The sequence below is a fragment of the Phyllobates terribilis genome, unplaced genomic scaffold, assembly GCF_046119375.1.
Source record: "Phyllobates terribilis strain yellow unplaced genomic scaffold, ASM4611937v1 Scaffold_7__3_contigs__length_470593459, whole genome shotgun sequence".
NCBI classification, from domain to species: Eukaryota; Metazoa; Chordata; class Amphibia; order Anura; family Dendrobatidae; genus Phyllobates; species Phyllobates terribilis.
In genome coordinates, this window is record NW_027362767.1 from 453,821,583 (window position 1) to 453,845,598 (window position 24,016).

Sequence of the window (24,016 nt, forward strand, 5' to 3'; positions counted from 1 at the left end):
GTCGCCCCCGTCAAAGACCTTACGGCAGAGACAGCAGCAAAGACGTTCCAAGCGTACTTCTGCAGACCCCATGGATACCCGGAGCAGGTGCTGACGGACCAAGGCCCCGCCTTTGAAGCTGAACTGTTCAAGGAGTTCTGCCATCTGTACTGGTGTAAAAAGAGAAGAACTACACCGTACCACCCCCAAACCAACGGTCTCTGTGAAAAGATGAACAACATCATCATCGACCTGCTGAAGACCTTACCACTAGAGGAGAGAAATCAGTGGCCAGACCTACTACCTGACCTGGTAGATCTGTACAACCACATACCTGTGAGTTCCACCAATTGTACTCCAGCATATTTCATGCGAGCTAGACCCGGGAAGTTGCCCATGGACCTGGAGCTTGGTGTAATAGAACCAGAAGCAGATATGTCCACTGAGGACTGGGACACGACCAGACAGGAGCAGTACAGAAGAGTACAGGCCTGTGTCGAAGACAGTCTCACTCGGGTAAGGGACAAGCAGGAAGCCCACTACAATAAAAGTGCGCCCGCAGAACCCTTCACACCAGAAGTGGTGATAAAGAGGAAGAGGAGAAACCACAAACTTGATGACCAGTGGGAGAGAGAACCCTACACTGTGTTAAACTCAAGATTTGATAACAAGAAGACCTGTTTGATTAGTAAAGACGGAGGAATAACGACTGCAACAGTATCTAGAGACCATCTGAAGTTGTGTCCAGACCTGCTAAAGCCCCAAGAAGAAGTGCCTCTCACCGTACCGGAGAAGCCTAAAGAAGCAGTACTCCATACTGACTTAGGAGATTTCCCAGCAGATTGGCCTCAACTAGGAGGAGCAGTAATAATACCTGTGATCCACTTCTTTCAACAGCCAGAAAACCCTCCACAGCATGAAGAACCTGTAAGTGCTTCAGAAGAGCCTGCTCAAGAAGAATCCCCGGAAGAAGGAACCCCGGTTGAAGCAGAGCAAGAAGGCCCAGCTAATGGTATACTTGCCAGTCCCATAGAGAGGTTAAGGCAGTTTTACAACCTACCCACGCGTAGAACTGGTAGGGTAAATGACAATGCAGACATTGATACCACCCAGACCCCCGCACTACGCAGATCGACACGTAGCACATGAGGTCAGACCCGTGTCAGATACAGAGAGTAAAGAAAGGAACTCTGACAGTATAAATAGTTGCCCCTGGGGTATTATATTGTGTATTTTCATATATGTATTTATTAACTTGTGTTTTGCCTTCTAATGGACAATCTAAGTGATATGGACACTTTTCTTGTTTGCCTCTAACTACCCATTAGGGTACCTAAAGAACTTTGTGGCTGAGGACTATGTGCAGCCCAAAAACTGCTTCTTGTAAATAATTGCACTCCCTGGAGTGCCCCTTTAGGTGACCTCAGAAGGAAAACCTGTCTGGTGTGGCACTAACGGAGGTCCAACTCAGGATCGCCATGCCCTGCAGCCACCCCAGGGCCTACGTGGAGGGTTTGGGACAGGTCCCTCAAGCTAGCAAGTACTCTACCCTGTGAGATGGACATCCTGTCGAGGACCCTCGCCGGAAGAGACTTGAATTCTGGGGTTGCTTATTATATGCACATATCTATTTATTATTTATAATGTTTTATATGTAACATTCAAGCAAAGTGCCTCCCATAAAGGGAAGAGTTGTTATTGTTGTTATAAAAAGTACTTCAGTCCGGGAGTACTGAGCTTTGCTAGGGGGGAATGTGGCGCCCTCCTGCGCATTGGTGCTGCAGATCCTAGAGGGGTGCATGAACGGATTTCTCCACAAGAGGCCCTCATAGCATTCACACACCTCCACCCTACCACCTCAGACCACCAGAGGGAGCCCGGACAGGGACATATATACTGGAGGGTGGAGTTAGGCAGGCAGTTCCTCTGGAGAGTTCAGCAAGTACAGGTCTGAATACAGAGTCGAGCTCAGTCTAGAGAACAGAGTTCCTGCTCAGAGCCAGAGAGGGACAGAGTTCTCAGTTCAGTTCCTCTAGTGAGAAAGCCTAGAGTGAAGCTCAAGTTAGCGAGCCTAAGCCGTGCCGACGCCATAAGAGCGGTGAAGAGTAGCGAGGCCTACTGCCAGTGTGAAGCCTAGTGAGGGCCCCGAGCGTGGCCGAAGGCGAGTGGAGTAAGCGAGCTACATAGGGGGCAGAGGAGCTTAGCCAGCTCACCCCAAGACCATACACCGGACACCGGGTCCGTGTCTGCAAGGATCTCTAGGACCAGCAGAAACAACCAGAACCCCTGGCGAACTACATGTGCCAGGAATACCAGAAGCTGACCGTTATCCCAGGGTCCGTAATCACAGAGGCCCAAGAGACCAGGGAGTGTGATCTCCAACAGAAGGCCCTACCACCAGGTCAGCAGGTGCCAGACAGAGACCAAGTTAGGCCTAGCTCCAGGCAGGTCATAAACTTACCAGGAAAAGGCAAGAAACAGGAGGCCCCACTCCCGCTCACTGGGGAGAGTCCTGAAATGCACCCTTCACCCTACAGTGCCCTGGATCGTGCCTGAAAACACCACCAGTAAAGCTACTGAAGTGAACTATTGTAAGTGTGCCTGTTCTTCTCCTGACCCGGCTGGGTCCTCTCTGCCCTGCATCTCTCCTCCTTACACTGCCCTGAGGCCCCGCTCCACCTGTGGGGAGTCGCACCAACTAAGCTGCCTGAACACCGCCGGCCTCACAGGACTGCAGCAGCGCTGGTGATCCTCACCAGACACCACGGATGGCGTCACGAACATTTCCCTATCCCAATAACCTTTACCCCCTTTTTAAGAGTAACCCCAGGGTACGGGCCTGGGAGCCGGCCACCGCGGCAGCCCCCAAAATTAACAGCAAGCCCGGGCGCCGAGTCGTCCCCATCCCCTGGGCGCGTCACTGTGGCCAGGAGGTTCGGTGTAGGGGGGCTGTGGCTAGGAGGTTCGGTGCAGGCGGGCTGTGGCCAGGAGGCTCGGTGCAGGCGGGCTGTGGCCAGGAGGCTCGGTGCAGGCGGGATGTGGCCAGGAGGCTCGGTGCAGGCGGGCTGTGGCCAGGAAGCTCGGTGCAGGCGGGCTGTGGCCAGGAGGCTCGGTGCAGGCGGGCTGTGGCCAGGAGGTTCGGTGCAGGCGGGCTGTGGCCAGGAGGTTCGGTGCAGACGGGCTGTGGCCAGGAGGCTTGGTGCAGGCGGGCTGTGGCCAGGAGGCTCGGTGCAGGCGTGCTGTGGCCAGGAGGCTCGGTGCAGGCGGGCTGTGGCCAGGATGCTCGGTGCAGGCGGGCTGTGGCCAGGAGGCTCGGTGCAGGCGGGCTGTGGCCAGGAGGCTCGGTGCAGGCGGGCTGTGGCCAGGAGGCTCGGTGCAGGCGGGCTGTGGCCAGGAGGCTCGGTGCAGGCGGGCTGTGGCCAGGAGGCTCGGTGCAGGCGGGCTGTGGCCAGGAGGCTCGGTGCAGGCGGGCTGTGGCCAGGAGGCTCGGTGCAGGCGGGCTGTGGCCAGGAGGCTCGGTGCAGGCGGGCTGTGGCCAGGAGGCTCGGTGCAGGCGGGCTGTGGCCAGGAGGCTCGGTGCAGGCGGGCTGTGGCCAGGAGGTTCGGTGCAGACGGGCTGTGGCCAGGAGGCTCGGTGCAGGCGGGCTGTGGCCAGGAGGCTCGGTGCAGGCGGGCTGTGGCCAGGAGGCTCGGTGCAGGCGGGCTGTGGCCAGGAGGCTCGGTGCAGGCGGGCTGTGGCCAGGAGGCTCGGTGCAGGCGGGCTGTGGCCAGGAGGCTCGGTGCAGGCGGGCTGTGGCCAGGAAGCTCACTTCTGACACTTCTTATAATAAGTAGGGAGTAAATATTTGTTGTACATGGTGAGAACAGTTTTTCTATCAGAACATTTATTGGACACACAAAGATGTATATAAATATCTACTGTTCACAATCTTCTCCACTTTCTGGCAACTTATCAATAATCTTCTGAACCAAGTGACTCCACTCAGCATAGCCGGATCACAGAAACCTGTGTGCTGACACGGACCAATGAGATTCACACCAAGGCTCATATAAAGTAACATTGAGAAAGTGACCTCCAATCCAAATGCAACAATCTGTGTGGACCAGATAGTAATGCAGACATGTATTATAGTAGTTATATTCTTGTACATAGGTAGCAGTATTATAGTAGTTATATTCTTGTACATAGGGGCAGTATTATAGTAGTTATATTCTTGTACATAGGGGGCAGTATTATAGTAGTTATATTCTTGCACATAGGAGCAGTATTATAGTAGTTATATTCTTGTACATAGGGGGCAGTATTATAGTAGTTATATTTTTGTACACAGGGGACAGTATTATAGTAGTTATATTCCTGTACATAGGAGCAGTATTATAGTAGTTATATTCTTGTACATAGGAGCAGTATTATAGTAGATATATTCTTGTACATAGGAGCAGTATTATAGTAGTTATATTTTTGTACACAGGGGACAGTATTATAGTAGTTATATTCCTGTACATAGGAGCAGTATTATAGTAGTTATATTCTTATACATAGGAGCAGTATTATAGTAGATATATTCTTGTACATAGGAGCAGTATTATAGTAGGTATATTCTTGTACATAGGATCAGTATTATAGTAGTTATATTCTTGTACATAGGAGCAGTATTATAGTAGGTATATTCTTGTACATAGGATCAGTATTATAGTAGTTATATTCTTGTACATAGGGGGCAGTATTATAGTAGTTATAATCTTGTACATAGGGGCAGTATTATAGTAGTTATATTCTTGTACATAGGGGGCAGTATTATAGTAGTTATATTCTTGTACATAGGGGCAGTATTATAGTAGTTATATTCTTGTACATAGGAGCAGTATTATAGTGGTTATATTCTTGTACATAGGAGCAGTATTATAGTAGTTATATTCTTGTACATAGGGGCAGTATTATAGTAGTTATATTCTTGTACATGGGGGCAGTATTATAGCAGTTATATTCTTGTACATAGGAGCAGTATTATAGTAGTTATATTCTTGTACATAGGGGGCAGTGTTATAGCAGTTATATTCTTGTACATAGGGGGCAGTATTATAGTAGTTATATTCTTGTACATAGGAGCAGTATTATAGTAGTTATATTCTTGTACATAGGAGCAGTATTATAGTAGTTATATTCTTGCACATAGCGGCAGTATTATAGTAGTTATATTCTTGTACATAGGAGCAGTATTATAGTAGTTATATTCTTGTACATAATGGGCAGTATTATAGTAGTTATATTCTTGTACATAGGAGCAGTATTATAGTAGTTATATTCTTGTACATAGGAGCAGTATTATAGTAGTTATATTCTTGTACATAGGGGCAGTATTATAGTAGTTATATTCTTGTACATAGGGGGCAGTATTATAGTAGTTATATTCTTGTACGTAGGGGGCAGTATTATAGTAGTTATATTCTTGTACATAGGGGCAGTATTATAGTAGTTATATTCTTGTACATAGGAGCAGTATTATACTAGTTATATTCTTGTACATAGGGGGCAGTATTATAGTAGTTATATTCATGTACATAGGGGCAGTATTATAGTAGTTATATTCTTGTACATAGGAACAGTATTATAGTAGTTATATTCTTGTACATAGGAGCAGTATTATAGTAGTTATATTCTTGTACATAGGGTGCAGTATTATAGTAGTTATATTCTTGTACATAGGAGCAGTATTATAGTAGTTATATTCTTGCACATAGGAGCAGTATTATAGTAGTTATATTCTTGTACATAGGGGGCAGTATTATAGTAGTTATATTCTTGTACATAGGAGCAGTATTATACTAGTTATATTCTTGTACATAGGGGGCAGTATTATAGTAGTTATATTCTTGTACATAGGGGGCAGTATTATAGTAGTTATATTCATGTACAAAGGGGGAAATATTTTAGTAATGATATTTTTATACATGGGGGGTAGGAGCAGTAATATAGTAGCTGTATTCTTCAATAGCAGTTTTGTAACCAATGTTATTTTAATTCTCTGTAAGCGCCAATGAAGTAGTATGATCTTGGTGTTGCATCTGGCCTGGCCCCCATTTACTCCCCCACTATGCCGTTTTTGTGTGCCTCTTGGTTGCAGTAACAGCCAGGTTCTGACTAGCGAACCCTTTACTGACATCTTTATACCTCTATGAATCCCATCATGCGGCTTGGCTTTATAGAAGACGGTTAGTTTCCCTACTGAATATCTACTATATAATTGTCTTATCCCGTCTTTCTGTCTGTCTGTCTGTCTGTCCTGGAAATCCTGCGTCGCTCATTGGTCCAGCAGCGGCCAATCAGCGCCGCAGGATTTCTGAAAAAAGATGGCGGCCGTTAGCGGCTCATCTGGCGGACGGAGGTCAGCGGCGATGCAGCGGGGAGATGAGCGGCTCTAGCAGCGCAACTACCCCGACCGGCGCCGCTGACCTCCATGCGGGTAACGTCGGAAGATCAGCGGCTTGACCCGCTGATCTCCCGACAGCAAGTGTGAACGGAGGATCGGGGAGCGGCGCCGCCGGTCAGGATGCTTCTGCTCCGAGCAGCCGCTCATCTCCCGGCTTCTCGCAGCAGAAGGAGCCGCACAGGCAGCGCCGCTCCCGGGCCCACACTAATACGACGCTGATTGGTCGCGGTGGCCGGCTGCGACCAATCGGCGAGATGGGTGGCAAATTTAAACGCCGCTCTGCTGATTGGTCACCGCCGGCCACCGCGACCAATCAGCGATATAGGCTGCAAATTTAAATGCCGCTCTGCTGATTGGTCGCGGTGGCCGGCCGCGACCAATCAGCGAGATGGCCGGCAAATTTAAACGCCGCTCTGCTCATTGGTCGCGGTGGCCGGCCGCGACCAATCAGCGAGATTGGCGCCAAATGTAAACACCGCTATGCTGATTGGTCGCGGCCGCCAGCCGCGACCAATCAGCGAGATTGGCGCCAAACTTAATCAACGCTCTGCTGATTGGTCGCGACCGCTACCAATCAGCGATTTTGGCGCCAAATTTAAACACCGCTCTGCTCATTGGTCCCAGCCGACGGCCGGCCGAGACCAATCAGCGAGATTGCCGCCAAATTTAAACAGCGCTCTGCTGATTGGTCGATTTTATCGCCAAATTTAAACGAGCTCTCCGGTCCTCACTAACACAGTTCGCTGATTGGTCGCGGCCGCCACCCGTGACCAATCACCAATATTGCCGCCAAATTTAAACTCCGGTTTGCTGATTAGTCACGGTTGCCGGCTGCGACCAATCAGCGATTTTGGGGCCAAATTTAAACAACGTTCTGTTGATTGCACCCGGTCGGCCACATACATATTCTAGAATACCCGATGCGTTAGAATCGGGCCACCATCTAGTATAGTATAAGCAGTCACAGGTAGTTTTCTGTAGAAACTAACAAAAAAAAACAACAAATAAATGAAAAGTAGTTTTTAAATATATCAAAATATTAAATGTTCTGTATCTGAAAAGAAGAGGTAGAAAAACTGACAGCGCTAAAATGAAAATCGTCTCCACTGTGAAAGGAGTACATTAGTTCTATTCTTGCAGGACAATTCTCGCCGTGTTAATGATGCTGCGGTGGATGATATGAGGCCAGTGAGCGATTGTCTGCAGCGGTCGCATGTGGATGGAATGTGACCACTACCATGAAGTAAATTGAGGCCATTTGGAAACATTGTATGTGGAATAATCCCGTCTTCATAGCAGCCTTGTTAACTCTTCATCTTCCATTGCCGCGTTCTTTTAGATGAGACATACACGATGAGGGTGGTAGTCTCTCAAGAACTTGCTTTCGCTGCCTGAGGAAACACAAGTCAATTGTCTGAGGATGAAATTTTCATCTTCCACATGAAGGTCTTTATATTCCCGAGTAGCTAATTGAAACAAAGTGCCGCCGTTTATTGGGCGCCGCTGCCAAGAAAACATTTCATCTCCATCGCCATCATCATGGACCACTACTCAACGCGCTTCCAGATGCCATTAATTTTTATGTGGTAAACACCATTAGATTAGGAGCGGGATGGCGCTGCGCATGTGAGTCATCCGTAAACTCCAGTAAGGAGGTGCGAGTCTGCTGGAGGCGCCGCTTCTCATGGACAGATAAGCCCCGAGGAGCGGAGCCTCCACTGAGCATGTCCAATCACATGGAGGCCGGAGGCTGCGATGTGGCTGGAAAGAAGCTAATGACTTGAGCACGCGAAGAAGGCGCCACATTCTGCCGATAATTAAATCCTTACTTCTACCTGGATGTCACCGTCGGCTGTAAGGAGGAGAGGGAGGGAAGCGGGGGGCAGCAGCGCCTTGTGAAGAAAGTGGGAGCTCGCTCCTGCAATATATTCACCAACAATGTAACAATCTCTATTATTACTTGTATCTCTCTCTGGAAAAGCTGAGTGACGCTGACAACCACAACGCCGCTCACAACAGACCTAACAGGGACATTACTGGAAGGGGCCCAGGATGGTGGGTATTATACCAGGATTGTGATCGCATCCTCTGTTCGGGGCAGTGCTGGAGGGGGGTCCGCCAAGGCCAGGGCTGATACCAGCTGGATGTGCATCCGAGGAAGCATCTAAAATGCATTGCGGTGCAGAAACCTCTCAGGTTCCTCCATCACAATACACACCGCAGTCACTGTGCACATACTGTACAGGCCAAAAGTTTGGACACACCTTCTTATTTAAAGATTTTTCTGTATGTTCATGACTATGATAATTGTACATTCACACTGAAGGCATCAAAACTATGAATTACCACATGTGGAATTATATACTTAACAAAAAAGTGTGAAACAACTGAAAATATGTCTTATAATCTAGGTCCTTCAAAGTAGCCACCTTTTGCTTTGATGACTACTTTGCACACTCTTGGCATTCTCTTGATGAGCTTCAAGAGGTAGTCACCGGAAATGGTCTTCCAACAATCTTGAAGGAGTTCCCAGAGATGCTTAGCACTTGTTGGCCCTTTTGCCTTCACTCTGCGGTCCAGCTCACCCCAAACCATCTCGATTGGGTTCAGGTCTGGTGACTGTGGAGGCCAGGTCATCTGGCGTAGCCCCCCATCACTCTCCTTCTTGGTCAAATAGCCCTTACACAGCCTGGAGATGTGTTTGGGGTCATTGTCCTGTTGAAAAATAAATGATGGTCCAACTAAACGCAAACCGGATGGAATAGCATGCCGCTGCAAGATGCTGTGGTAGCCATGCTGGTTCAGTATGCCTTCAATTTTGAATAAATCCCCAACAGTGTCACCAGCAAAGCCCCCCCACACCATCACACCTCCTCCTCCATGCTTCACGGTGGGAACCAGGCATGTAGAGTCCATCCGTTCACCTTTTCTGTGTCGCACAAAGACACGGTGGTTGGAACCAAAGATCTCAAATTTGGACTCATCAGACCAAAGCACAGATTTCCACTGGTCTAATGTCCATTCCTTGTGTTCTTTAGCCCAAACAAGTCTCTTCTGCTTGTTGAATGTCCTTAGCAGTGGTTTCCTAGCAGCTATTTTACCATGAAGGCCTGCTGCACAAAGTCTCTTCTTAAGTTGTTGTAGAGATGTGTCTGCTGCTAGAACTCTGTGTGGCATTGACCTGGTCTCTAATCTGAGCTGCTGTTAACCTGCGATTTCTGAGGCTGGTGACTCGGATAAACTTATCCTCAGAAGCATAGGTGACTCTTGGTCTTCCTTTCCTGGGGCGGTCCTCATGTGAGCCAGTTTCTTTGTAGCGCTTGACGGTTTTTGCAACTGCACTTGGGGACACTTTCAAAGTTTGCCCAATTTTTCAGACTGACTGACCTTCATTTCTTAAAGTAATGATGGCCACTCGTTTTTCTTTACTTAGCTGCTTTTTTCTTGCCATAATACAAATTCTAACAGTCTATTCAGTAGGACTATCAGCTGTGTATCCACCTGACTTCTGCACAACACAACTGATGGTCCCAACCCCATTTATAAGGCAAGAAATCCACTTATTAAACCTGACAGGGCACACCTGTGAAGTGAAAACCATTTCCGGTGACTACCTCTTGAAGCTCATCAAGAGAATGCCAAGAGTGTGCAAAGCAGTCATCAAAGCAAAAGGTGGCTACTTGGAAGAACCTAGAATATAAGACATATTTTCAGTTGTTTCACACTTTTTTGTTAAGTATATAATTCCACATGTGGTAATTCATAGTTTTGATGCCTTCAGTGTGAATGTACAATTTTCATAGTCATGAAAATACAGAAAAATCTTTAAATGAGAAGGTGTGTCCAAACTTTTGGTCTGTACTGTACATTACATTTCTGATCCTGAGTTACATCCTGTATTATAGTCCAGAGCTGCACTCACTATTCTGCTGGTGCAGTCACTGTGTACATACATTACATTACTGATCCTGAGTTACATCCTGTATTATACTCCAGAGCTGCACTCACTATTCTGCTGGTGCAGTCACTGTGTATATACATTACATTACTGATCCTGAGTTACATCCTGTATTATACTTCAGAGCTGCACTCATTATTCTGCTGGTGCAGTCACTGTGTACATACATTACATTACTGATCCTGAGTTACATCCTGTATTATACTCCAGAGCTGCGCTCACTATTCTGCTGGTGCAGTCACTGTGTACATCCATTACATTACTGATCCTGAGTTACATCCTGTATTATACTCCAGAGCTGCACTCACTATTCTGCTGGTAGAGACACTGTGTACATCCATTACATTACTGATCCTGAGTTATATCCTGTATTATACTCCAGAGCTGCACTCACTATTCTGCTGGTGCAGTCACTGTGTACATACATTACATTACTGATCCTGAGTTACATCCTGTATTATACTCCAGAGCTGCACTCACTATTCTGCTGGTGCAGTCACTGTGTACATTCATTACATTACTGATCCTGAGTTATGTCCTGTATAATACTACAGAGCTGCACTCACTATTCTGCTGGTGCAGTCACTGTGTACATACATTACATTACTGATCCTGAGTTACTTCCTGTATTATACCCCAGAGCTGCACTCACTATTCTGCTGGTGCAGTCACTGTGTACATACATTACATTACTGATACTGAGTTACATCCTGTATTATATTCCAGAGCTCCACTCACTATTCTGCTGGTGCAGTCACTGTGTACATACATTACATTACTGATCCTGAGTTACATCCTGTATTATACTCCAGAGCTGCACTCACTATTCTGCTGGTGCAGTCACTGTGTACATTCATTACATTACTGATCCTGAGTTATGTCCTGTATAATACTACAGAGCTGCACTCACTATTCTGCTGGTGCAGTCACTGTGTACATACATTACATTACTGATCCTGAGTTACATCCTGTATTATACTCCAGAGCTGCACTCACTATTCTGCTGGTGCAGTCACTGTGTACATACATTACATTACTGATACTGAGTTACATCCTGTATTATACTCCAGAGCTGCACTCACTATTCTGCTGGTCCAGCCGCTCCCTCTCTCCTCATACACATATTATACATATATACACAATAATAACTACTTACACTGTGACTTCTGGTCCGGTTACCAAACAAATAATAACAATATAATAAGTAAAATAAACAATAGCCGAAAAAAAAGAATATATAAAAACTAATATATACATATACATTTTTTTTTAATTAATCTAAAATAAATACTAACTATACAAATATATACAAGACTAAACTTAGCCCCCCACACTCGAGCCCACCAGTCCCTCCCCGGCACTGACCTGAGAGCTGGTCCTGCGCCTCATGCCTCAGTCCAACGTCCATAGGACAGATCAGGCAGTGCCAGTTTTTCACCGAAATAACCAGTGTCCCACAAGATGAACCCACCTCCCCCCTTTTCCCACCACCCAACCTAACACCTCCACCCAAACCCATATATACAATATATACAGAAACAAACAATACAATAACCACAACTGACAAAGCCCAAGTTCGGCGCCTGCAGCCCTACATCACTGTCTACTGATCAATAAAACAAAAATCTATGGTGTCAGCAGCAGCCCACCACCAGGAGAGGAGACGACCAGACTAGGGCACACTAAAAGAAAAGCCCCTCCAGAGGAGAGCGGCCCTCCGTGTACCCAGTCTCTCATACTCCAGAGAACGCACCTTCACCAGGTCACCGAGTATGGTCCTAAACACATCGTCCACTGGGAGGATTTTCCGCTGCGTCGATACTAAGCACCGTGCGTTCCACGTGTGATACCTAACCACTGCGCTAACTAGAAATAAGGTGCAGCGGTCCCGACCACCCAGGTCCCCGAATGCTCCATAGGCCCATTCCGCATAAGAGAGACCGGCCAGCCGGGGCCAGCCAATGGAGGCGCCCACCCTGTTGTACACCTCTGTAAAAGGGACAACGAAGCAGGAAGTGGTCCATGCTTTCCAGCATGGTACCACAATGCTCCCGAGGACAGTTCCTCTCCTCAGAGCTCCTACACTTCAGATTGTCCCTCACACACAGTTTCCCATGGAAGCAGCGCCAAGCCAAGTCCCAAAACTTCGAGGGGATCCTGATAGAATTCAAAAGATGCAGACCCACCCCAAGATCCCGACTTGGGCAATCCCTGAGCGCCAGAGGCTTCTGAAAATGGGTCAACAGAACCCTTTTGTCAAGGAGCTTCCTTGGCAGAGTCCTGACCTCCCACATTCCCAGACCACACCGGCAAATTACCTTCAGAACGAGGGTAGCGTAAGCTGGGAGATGTCCATGCGGTGTGCGTAAATCCTTCACTTGCCCTCCTGTCTCCCATTCCTGGAAGAAAGGCTGAAACCATCCCCTACAGGAGAATACCCACGGAGGAGCCCTCTCTTTCCAGAGGTTTGCAATATTGATCTTAAAGAAGGTATTCACAAGGAATACCACAGGGTTGACCATACCCAACCCTCCTAGTCTCCTCGTACGGTAAGTAACCTCCCTCTTGACCAGGTTCAGTCTATTCCCCCATAACAGTTGAAAGAACAAACTGTAGACCCGAGTCCAGAGAGGCTCCGGCAAGATGCACACACTGCCCAGATAGATCAGCAAAGGGAGCAGGTAAGTTTTGATCAGGTTTATCCTTTCCCTTAGGGTCAAAGACCAACCCTTCCATTGGTTCACCTTCTGAGTGGCGATCTCTAGCCTGCTGTCCTAATTTTGTTTGGGGTAATCCCCCTGGCCAAGTTCGATGCCAAGAACTTTTGCAGAGACTTTGGGTCCTGGAAGGGTGTCCGGGAGATCAAAACCAGGATCTCCTCCTCCCAACCAGAGACTCTCACACTTATCCCGGTTGATCTTAGACCCGGATGCCTCCGAGTAGCGATTTACCTCTGACATCAGCCATTCTGCCTCCCCATCAGAGGAAACAAAAACGGTGACGTCATCGGCATATGCCACCACTCTCAGAGTGGCTTCCGGTGCTGCCTGGTCCATCCCGATCCCAGCCAATGGTCCACGCTCCACCCTCCTAAGAAGTGGGTTAATTGCAAACACGTACAGCAGCGGGCTCAAGGGACAACCTTGGCGAACACCACACCCAACCTCAAAAGAGCTGCCAATCCAACCGTTCACAAGCGGGAAACTCTCTGCCCTAGCGTACAAGGTCTTAAGCCAATCAACAACCCCCCCGGCAGGCCATACCTCAGAAGGACAGACCAGAGGTACTCATGATTAACCCGATCAAACGCTTTTGCCTGGTCCAATGACAGCATGTACCCCTTCCAGTGGCCAGCCTTACCCTGCTCCACCGCCTCTCGGACACAGAGTACAGCACTAATCGTACTGCGGCCCGGAACAGAGCAATGCTGGGCTCCCGAAAGGAGTCGGGGCACAAATTTTACCAGCCGATTAAACAGCACCTTTGCCAAAACCTTCCTGTCTGCATTGAGAAGCGCTATGGGACGCCAATTCTCAATGCAAGATGAGTCCTTACCCTTTGACAAGATGATCAGGGCAGACCTCCTCATTGACTTTGGCAGAGTGCCCGAGGAAAGACACTCATTGAATACCTCAGTCAAGAGGGGAACGAAGGCGTCCTTAAAGGTCTTATAGAATTCAGATGTTAAGGCATCTGGACCGGGAGATTTCTTTAGGGCAAGCCCTTCAATCGCCAACTTAACTTCCTCTTCCCTGATCATCTCTGTCAAAACACCAAGAGAGGGGTCTACCCCTGGTTCGGGGACGGCTTCTGCCAGAAAAGCCGACATCTCATCCCAATCCAGATCCCTCTTCCCCAAGAGGTGCGAGTAGAAGGATCTGACGACCTCCAGGATCCCTGATCTGGATATTTTCAGGGACCCCGCAGTGTCAACCAGTCCTGTAAGAACTTTACTATTCACTGACATCTTGCAGTTTCTGTAAGGGTTAGGTGAGCGGTACTTCCCATAATCCCTCTCAAAAACCAAAGATGCGTATCTATCATACTGACACCTCATTAGCAAAGATTTCACTCTGGAGATCTCCTCGCGGCTACCTCCAGTTGAGACAAGATGCTCGAGTTTCCTCCTCAGTCCCTGATACAGGCGGTACCTGTCCAGGCTCCTGAGGCTCGAGAGCTGGCGGAAGAATCTCACCACCCTTTTCTTAAACATCTCCCACCACTCTGACTTACTACTACAAAGATCCAGTAAGGGTACCTGGCTCTGAAGAAAATCCTCAAAGGACTGTCTTATCTCCGCTTCTTCCAAGAGAGACGAATTGAGCCTCCAAAAGCCTCTTCCCATCCGGGGGGTCTCTGTAATATTCAGGGAAAACAAAATCATACAGTGATCGGAGAACTCCACCTCAACAACAGATACTGCTGAAGAGACGGCTTCCTCCTTTAAATAAAACCTGTCTATCCTGGCCCTACAGTTACCTCTATGATAGGTGAACCCCTCGTGGCTTGCGGTGTGCCGGATGTGGACATCCACCAGGCGCGCCTCACTAGCTATACTATTAAGGGCGACGCTATCATAAGTCAGCTTGTCTCTGGAACCTCCTCTATCCTGGGGCCTCGTGACAGAGTTGAAGTCCCCTCCAAAAACGACCTGCCGACTCGTAAAAAGGTAGGGCTTGATCCTCATAAAGAGACACTTCCGGTCCCACTTAGATTGGGGACCATAAATGTTAATGAGCCGCAGCTCCTGTCCCTTCATGAGGACATCCAATATCAGGCAACTCCCCATTTCTAACTCAATAACCCGTCAGCATTCTACCGGTGCGGTAAAAAGAACCGCCACTCCGCTATACGGCTCGGCCGCAAGGGACCAATAGGAGGGCCTGAGTCTCCACTACCTCTTAGCTATAAACACCTCTGCCATATTTGGCAGCCTGGTCTCTTGCAAAAAGAAAATGTTAGCTTCAACCCGGCTGAGAAAATCAAAGGCCGCAAATCTAGCCATATTTGACTTAATGCTGGCGACATTAATGGACGCCAGCGTCAACGGAGTGGGTACCGCCATCATTGGTGATTGAGTTAGATGGCTTTCCTCTTCCCACTCCCCTTATCCTCTGCCTCAGAGGAGGAATCCTTCCCCCTCTTTAATGACACAGAGGTGTCCATTCCCACATTTTTCCTTCTTTTTTCGTCCTCGTCTCCGGACTCTGGGCCAGTCCCTCCCCCCAAGGACCTTGCTTCCCCAGGCGAAGGAGACTCCGCGCCCCCTGTAAGCTCCGCTGAAGTCGGAACCTCACCCTCAGCCTCCTCCTCAGAGGAAGAGATGTTATCAAGGGTTTGGAACCGGTTAGAAAGACCAACCAGAGGGGAGTCAGTTTTACCTTCCTTAGGTACCTTGGTCAGAGCGGGAGAAGATGTTTTATCTCCCTTCTTTCTCTTCTTTTTGGTGCCGAGCTTACGCTTGTTCTCTAGCCACCGCTTATTATCCTCATCCATACTTTCATAATGGGAGGATTCTGAGGCAGAGGCGGTTTCCTCCCTGTGGATCCTCCTGACCTCCTCATCCAACTCATCATCCCTCAGGGCCTCAGCAGCAACACTGGCATCCAGGACAGGGCCTCCCCAGTAGCCCGGGGCTCGCCTCGCTCCCTCTCCTGGGAGAGGGAGCTTGTCTAGACGCCTCAGCTGGGCAGGTGTCTTTTTATTGCTTTTCTTCCCTGGCCCCTCAGCTCCCCCACCCCTGCTAGTCCCCTCCCCAGCAGAATCGGCCTCACGGCTTTCCCCCACTGGGGTCTCGACTGCATTAGCGAAGGAGCGAGGACAACGGCTGAATGGGTGACCTAACTCCCCACAAGGTGGCACCTAATCTCCACACAAGAGGCAGCTAGATGGCCGACACCCCCACACAACGCACATTTCTGCACAGTGCAGTTTGCACTGAAGTGTGTGGGGTCGCCGCACCTGTGACAGAGCTTCGGTTGCCCCTGGTACAAGACCAGGATACGATCCCTACCCAGGAAGGCAGAAGATGGAATGTGGGAAACCGTACCACCTGAACGCTTAAGTTTTACCATAAACGTCCAGGCCCCTGACCAGATACCAAACTCGTCGCTGTTTTTCTTTGGCATCTCCACCACCTCTCCATACCGACCAAGCCACGTCATGATGTCATAACAAGAAAGCGACTAGTAACGAGTCATCACGGTCACTTTCTTGATCTGGTTTTGGCGAGACACTGCCTGAACGGCAAAGTCTCGCCAGCCGGGCTCATTTTTTGCCAACTCATAATTCCTCCAGAAGAGCTCAAGCCCCTCCGGCCGAACAAAGCTGACATCAAACTCAGGCGTGGAATAGGGATGTATCAAGGCGTAGATGTCAATCGCCTTGAAGCCCATCCTCAGCAGGAGCTCCACAACCTTGGAGGACATGCATCACTGCCCCTCCACCGAAGACGGACCACATTCCTACGCACACTGCCTGGCCCGGCTGTTGGGAGGGACCACACTGTATCCCCTCCTTTTTGCTCTCGGAAGGCCCGGAGGCCATGCCTCTCTATCCAGAAGGATAGATCAACTTCTCGACCCTCTACCATTACTGATCTCTCCCCCTTCTTTAGAGCCTCCAGAAGGCGCCGTTGCAACATGCCGTCCCCAAAGCCCGGAGACGAGGAGGAGGAGGATGCCCTATTTGCCCCGGAGGTGACACTGGCATAACTCTGGACAGGCATTGCCACCCCCGGGGGGGGGGGCAACAGGACCAGTGACTACATCAGCCCCAACAGTATCACTATTACCCACCTCCATCTCACCCTCCACCAAACCAGCAACAACACCACTAGACAATGAATTGGCCTCATTCACACCCACCACCACATTCATTCCTGCTGGACCAGTGACAATGGTGGATGACCTTTTGACCTCCGCATCAGGCACAAGGGGCTCAGTCACCTCCATGGAACTGGAGGCGACCTCACCCCCGGTCTTATGTGTGCTCTCCACATCATCAGTCGGTAATTTCTGCTGTTTTGAATTTGTAGTGATGCGCCGCTGATCTTTAGCCGCTGTGAGGCGCCACTGATCTTTAGCATCAGGATCTTCCTGACCAGCGGCACCAACACAGAATAGCACTTTCGTGGGAGGACTGGAACGCTCAGCCCCGACAGCCCCCTCACACTGCCGCCGCTTCTCAACTAAGTGATCAGCGGCAACAGCATTCAGAGGCACCGAGGCTACCGGAGCTGACCCCGACACCGGGCCGCTCCCCCCTCCCACTGAGGAGCGCACCACAGCATCGTGGTCTGACGGAACGCCCGCCGCCGGGCCGCCCTCACTGTCTAGCCTGTCGGCTGATGCACCTCCTGCTGCGTCCCCGCTACTACAAACAGAGACGGAGCTCTGCGCCTCACTACCACGATTTGCAATCTCCCCGCACCTTTGATCCACAGCAGAACCCGGGCTGGGCTGGGCAACGGGGCTTATACAGCGAGCTGAGCCTGCCGCCGACTCAGGGGGTACAGGGAGGGGGGCATGGACATAGCTTACCGCTTCCTGCAGCTTTGGCTTGATCTTCTTAGCCTTTTTGTGGCCCCCAGGTGCCTCTTCTGGTAGATCGTCACCAAGATGGAAGTTTTGGAGGCACACTGGGGACTCCAGGAGCTTTATCTCGGCCATTAGCGCACCTCCCTGGCCGCTGCTGTCACTGTCCTCCCCAGAGCCGGCAGAACTGCGACTGGATGCCATTGCCGCCTGTCCTGCAGGGAGCTCGCTGCACGTGGCCTGCGGGTGACTTTGCAGGCTGCCAGGTAGGGCTTCCTGCTGGTCATCATCACTCTCATCATCCACCTGGCTCTCAGGCTGCATCCCCATCTGCCTTTGCTCTCTTGTATCAGCCATTTCTCTGAAGCATTCTTCATTTATAAGTTTTTCTTTGAAAGGACCACTCTGCTCCCTGATGGTGGCTTTCCTTAGTTCCAGCAGGTGAATCTCGCTGGTGAGCCTCTTTACCTCCACCTGGAGTTTAGCCTTCCTCTGTTTGGAGGCCCCAGCAGCTTTTGCGCTTGTGCAGCGCAGCTCCTCCCGAAGTCTCCTGACCAGCTTACTTGCATCTTCATACTCACGGAGGTGGATCATGACCCGGGAGGCATAGTTGGACACAGACTCCCGGGGTCCCTGCAGCGCCCAACCCCTCAGTGAGGTTGGCCTCACCTCCGTGAGCACTCAGCTTTCCTCCGGAAGGAGCGCCATCATGCACGCCGCTGTCAGGCTTTACCTCCATGCTTGAAGCCTTGCGGCTTCTGGGAGTCTCCACAGTCCCGGGGGGAGTAGGAGCCACATTGCTGCGACTCCTGGTGGAGCGTCTCACCCCCGAGTCCTCCGATGTGCAGGCCGGTTGCTGGTTTCTCCTTCCCCCCGCCGGCCTGGTTCGGGAAGCAGAAGCCTGGGACTTGGCTCCATCACTCATCCCAGAAACCCGCTCCCTCCCTGGGTAGGAGAGAGAGCAGGTCCCCAGGTGAAGAGGTGTTGGTTCTCAGAGAGATCAGGAGCACACAGCAGGATCTGCAGCCACCACACTCGTAATCAGCACACTGAGCAGCAGCTGATCCAGAGCTGCACTCACTATTCTGCTGGTGCAGTCACTGTGTACATACATTACATTACTGATCCTGAGTTACATCCTGTATTATGCTCCAGAGCTGCACTCACTATTCTGCTGGTGCAGTCACTGTCTACATACATTACTGATCCTGAGTTACCTCCTGTATTATACTCCAGAGCTGCACTCACTATTCTGCTGGTGCAGTCACTGTGTACATACATTACATTACTGATCCTGAGTTACATCCTGTATTATACCCCAGAGATGCACTCACTATTCTGCTGGTGCAGTCACTGTGTACATACATTACATTACTGATCCTGAGTTACCTCCTGTATTATACTCCAGAGCTGCACTCACTATTCTGCTGATGCAGTCACTGTGTACATACATTACATTACTGATCCTGAGTTATATCCTGTATTATACCCCAGAGATGCACTCACTATTCTGCTGGTGCAGTCACTGTGTACATACATTACATTCCTGATCCTGAGCTACATCCTGTATTATACTCCAGAGCTGCACTCACTATTCTGCTGGTGCAGTCACTGTGTACATACATTACATTACTGATCCTGAGTTACATCCTGTATTATACTCCAGAGCTGCACTCACTATTCTGCTGGTGCAGTCACTGTGTACATACATTACATTACTGATCCTGAGTTACATCCTGTATTATACTCCACAGCTGCACTCACTATTCTGCTGGTGCAGTCACTGTGTACATACATTGCATTACTGATCCTGAGTTACATCCTGTATTATACCCCAGAGATGCACTCACTATTCTGCTGGTGCAGTCACTGTGTACATACATTACATTACTGATCCTGAGTTACCTCCTGTATTATACTCCAGAGCTGCACTCACTATTCTGCTGGTGCAGTCACTGTGTACATACATTACATTACTGATCCTGAGTTACATCCTGTATTATACTCCAGAGCTGCACTCACTATTCTGCTGGTGCAGTCACTGTGTACATACATTACATTACTGATCCTGAGTTACATCCTGTATTATACTCCAGAGCTGCACTCACTATTCTGCTGGTGCAGTCACTGTGTACATACATTACATTACTGATCCTGAATTACCTCCTGTATTATACTCCAGAGCTGCACTCACTATTCTGCTGGTGCAGTCACTGTGTACATACATTACATTACTGATCCTGAATTACCTCCTGTATTATACTCCAGAGCTGCACTCACTATTCTGCTGGTGCAGTCACTGTGTACATACATTACATTACTGATCCTGAGTTACCTCCTGTATTATACTCCAGAGCTGCACTCACTATTCTGCTGGTGCAGTCACTGTGTACATACATTATATTACATTGTTTCTCCATCTCGGCACAGCCTTCGCTTCCTTTGTGGTCCGGTCACTGGATTGTTGGGAGTTTGCACCTTTTTACCCTCCTGTAGATGATTCCTGCCTCCATCAAAGCTTAGAAAAACTAACAATCTCCATCTCTGCAGCTTCTGATTTACGCAGAGTTATAGAATCTCTGACCAGACACAACCTTCTCAATCTTGGGCACCAGTAAATCAGTCGCCGGATTTTATTCGTCCTTTGTATTCTGCAAACTCGGGTTCTTTCATTTTTAACTTTGACATTGAAGAAAAGAAAGAGCCATAAATTTCTATTTAATGTCAATGACGACTTGTGTGATTTACAGATCGCAACGCGACAAGGATTCCGGACACCCAGACGCTTCTAGAAAAACACCACGAGGAATATTGATTTATTGACGATACAAAAATAACAGCGTGATGTCTCCTGGGTAACATCAGAAAAGAAAGATATCAAATGTATCGAGTGGTTACTGGCAATGCACAATATAGGAATATTAGGTGACAACCTACAAAATCACATGTACAAGAATAAGAAAGATCAACCGTAAGTCTTGTGTCCTCAGCACAGCACCATGGGCGTCCTTAACGGGGAACTCAAAAATGTGTCGTTACCTCTGCACTAAGACCCCTGAATATTGTAAAGACGGAGTTTCCCCCTCATTTAAGGTTACAGTATTGTTACGATAGAGGATGTTAGCTCTATGACAACACTTTTCCCACTATAATTAGTTGTCAGGATTCCTATTTGGTCCCGCTCCATATAAAATGCCTTGAAATAGTATTCATACCCTGTGAACTTTTTGCATTTTTGCACATTACATCCAAAAACGTAAAAGTATTTTAATGCGATTTTATGTGAAACCAACACAAAGTAGAAAGTATTCGTGAAGTGTAAAGGAAATGATACATGGTTTTCTAAATATTCTCAAAATATACAATCTGAAATTGTGGTGTGCATTAGTATTCAGTCCCCCTGCTCGCTATGTTCCCTACATGCCATATAGAAGAAGGGGCTCTGGTCAAATGAGACCAAAGAAGAACTTTTTTGATTAAATGCAAAACACTGTGTGTGGCGGAAAACTAAAACTGCACATCATCCTGAAAACACCAACCCCACCGTCACACATGGTGGTGGCAGCATCCTGCTGTGGGGAGGCTTTTCTCCAGCAGGGGCAGGGAAGCTGGTCAGAGGTGATGGCAAGATGGATGGAGCTAAAACTTTGAGGAAAACCTTTTAGAGGCTGCAGAAGACTTGAGATTGGGGCTTAGGTTCACCTTCCAGCAGGACAACGACCCTAAACATCCTGCCAGAGCTACAATGGAGGGTTTACATCAGAGCATATTCCTGTGTGTGAACGGCGCAGTCACAGTCCAGACCCAAATCCCAGAGAATCTGCGACAAGACGTGAACATTACTGATCACAGACGTCTCTATCCGATCTCACTGAGCAAGAGAGAGTGTGCAAAGAAGACGGGGCAAAATGTCACCTCTAGATGTGCAAAGCTGGAGAGACAGACCCCAAGAAACTGCAGCAGAGAAAGATGGAGAGACAGACCCCAAAAGACTGCAGCAGAGAAAGGTGGGAGAGACAGACACCAAAAGACTACAGCAAAAGGTAGGAGAGACAGACACCAAAAGACTGCAGGGAAAGGTGGGAGAGACAGACCCCAAAAGACTGCAGTGAGAGGTGGGAGAGACAGATCCCAAAAGACTGTAGAGAAATGTGGGAGAGACAGACCTCAAAAGACTGCAGCGAGAGGTAGGAGAGACTGACCCCAAAAGATTGCAGAGAAAGGTGGGAGATACAGATCCCAAAAGACAGCAGAGAAAGTTGGAGACAGACCCCAAAAAGACTGCAGCAGTGATTGCAGGGAAAGGTGGTCCTACAAAGTACTGACTCAGGGGCTGAATACAAATGAACTGAACAATTGTCAGACATATCTATAATATACTTACCTTGTAATGTCTTCACATCCTGTTCCGTCCAGATGTGTCTGGATCCCAGAATTCCAAGCGGCGGAAGTTTGTTGACCGCCATATTGGGACACCCAAGTGATGGGTGTTTCAATATGGAAACCGCTGGTGGTACCACCGCCGGGATCAGCCGAAAGATTCACTAACCACCGCCATCTTTGTACAGGATGTGCGCATGAGCAGTTTTAATGTGACCGCTGCTATCTGCCTGCACAAAGATGGGGCGGGCTGGTTTACTGCACGGGGAGACAGCACAAGCGAGAGAACACATGAGGGAAGAAGACAGCACCGGGGTGGAGAGAGAGAGCAGACAAGGGGGAGAGCACATGGAGTACACAGGTCAAAGAAGAGATCACATGAGAGGAGAAGACAGCAGATGGGGGAGAGAGACAGAGCACAGGGGGGAGAAAGACAGAGCACAGGGGGGGAGAGAGACAGAGCACAGGAACGAGAGAGACAGAGCACAGGGGGGAGAGAGACAGCACGGGGGGAGAGAGACAGAGAACAGGAAGGAGAGAGACAGAGCACAGGGGGGAGAAAGACAGAGCACAGGGGGAAGAGAGACAGAGCACAGGGGGGAGACAGACAGAGCACAGGGGGGAGAAAGACAGAGCACAGGGGGGGAGAGAGACAGAGCACAGGAACGAGAGAGACAGAGCACAGGGGGGAGAGAGACAGCACGGGGGGAGAGAGACAGAGAACAGGAAGGAGAGAGACAGAGCACAGGGGGGAGAAAGACAGAGCACAGGGGGAAGAGAGACAGAGCACAGGGGGGAGACAGACAGAGCACAGGGGGGAGAAAGACAGAGCACAGGGGGGAGAGAGACAGAGCACATGAAGGAGAGAGACAGAGCACAGGGGGGAGAGAGACAGAGCACAGGGGATAGAGAGATAGAGCACAGGGGGGAGAAAAACAGAGCACAGGGGGGAGAGAGACAGAGCATGGGGGGCAGAGAGACAGAGCACAGGAAGGAGAGAGACAGCACGGGGGAGAGAGACAGAGCATGGAGGCAGAGAGACAGAGCACAGGAAGGAGAGCGACAGAGCACAAGAGGGAGAGAGACAGAGCACAGGAAGGAGAGAGACAGCACAGGGGGGAGAGAGACAGAGCACAGGAAGGAGAGAGACAGCAGACAAGGGGGAGAGCACATCGGGTAGACAGGTCAAAGAACAGAGCACAGACGGGAGAAGACAGCACATGGGGGTAAGAGAGGTGGATAGGTGGGTGAGCACATGGGGGGAGAGATTCTCAACGCTGCAAAGCCCCTGCCCCCATCGTGACATTACCGCCCTCCCGATGCGATAGCATCGGGCCTCCATCTAGTTTTTAAAATAATTAGTGACCTCGTATCATTTTCTTTACACGTCACAGATTCTTGTTACTTTGTGTTTGTGTCACAGAAAATCCCAATAAAACACATGTAAGTTTCTGAAAGTGCACAGGGGGGAGAAAGACAGAGCACAGGGGGGAGAGAGACAGAGCACAGGGGGGAGAGAGACAGAGCACAGGGGGGGAGAGAGACAGAGCACAGGGGGGAGAAAGACAGAGCATGGGGGGGGAGAGACAGAGCACAGGGGGGAGAAAGACAGAGCACAGGGGGGAGAAAGACAGAGCACAGGGGGGAGAAAGACAGAGCACAGGGGGGAGAAAGACAGAGCACAGGGGGGGAGAAAGACAGAGCACAGGGGGGAGAAAGACAGAGCATGGGGG